Consider the following 1,187-nt stretch of genomic DNA (forward strand, 5'->3'; position numbering starts at 1 on the left):
AATATAATATTTAAAACAAGAAGGAAAAACACTCAGTTCATGGTTTCGATATTAAATTGTATAAGATTCTTCATTTAATTGTAATTCTATTGCTTCTATTTTTTCATTGCTAAGTTGCTGTCTATAATACTAATTTGTATAACTCATAATGAAAGCCATTCTCTGCTAATTCTGGATTTTTAAATTCATTTAAATATTTTTATTGCTTTAGATTTGGTTGACACTCATCCACATTTAATAACAAGTATTCAAAATCAGTTTAACTAAGAAATGAAACATTTTGATTATATTTATAAATTTAAAATTCTATATGTATAACTTTTCTGTTAGATGTACAGCTTACAGTCTTATCACTTAAACAATTGTTTATGCATTTATTTAATTTTTGTTTGCTATTAAAATTCTATAAACATATATCAAATAAATTTCGATCCTTTATATTTTGAGATCTAAGGTGAAACAAGTCTAGACAACTCTTTTATACAACAGCAGTGTAAATAATTTTCTTCTATAAAGTATAATACATTGACATATGTCCTATTTTCTTTTTAAATTTTTTGTATGTAATGGGCACACTTGACATTTTTATCAAAGAAAGAAGCATTAATAGATATATTAATTTTAGTCTCAATTTTTGAACTATTATCAGTCTTAATTGGTAATTCAAAAGCTCTAAGACTTTGGTCAAATAGGAGTCCTACATTTTTATATTTCATAGCCTTTTGGGAATTATTATTTCTAGGAAATTATGCAGATTTTATACCCTATGGAAACAGTGTTACCGTCCATTTAATATTAATACAAGCTTTCTTTTCTTTCAGTTTTCTGGTACTGCGATCTAAGATGTGCCTTTTAGTGAGACACAACAATTAATTGCTAATTGTATTCTATTAATTCTGTTTTATGATCAATCAGAATCACGAACTTGAAAATTAATCATTTCCATTAAAATTTCTCGTTTCCTGTCCTTAAATTTTTTATCAGTGACTTTTTCTGTAGAAATCCTATAATTTTGTGTTTGATTTCCTTATTCCATAATATTATTAGTTGTTAGCAATATTTATTCAAAGATAAATTAAAATTAATTTTTATATATTTAAGTAATTTTAAACTTTCTTTAACTGTTGTCATAACATTTGGCTTCACTGCATTTAAGAAACTATTAGTCTCAATTGGATACATATTTC

The sequence above is a fragment of the Schistocerca nitens genome, chromosome 2, assembly GCF_023898315.1.
Source record: "Schistocerca nitens isolate TAMUIC-IGC-003100 chromosome 2, iqSchNite1.1, whole genome shotgun sequence".
In the NCBI taxonomy this organism is placed as follows: Eukaryota; Metazoa; Arthropoda; class Insecta; order Orthoptera; family Acrididae; genus Schistocerca; species Schistocerca nitens.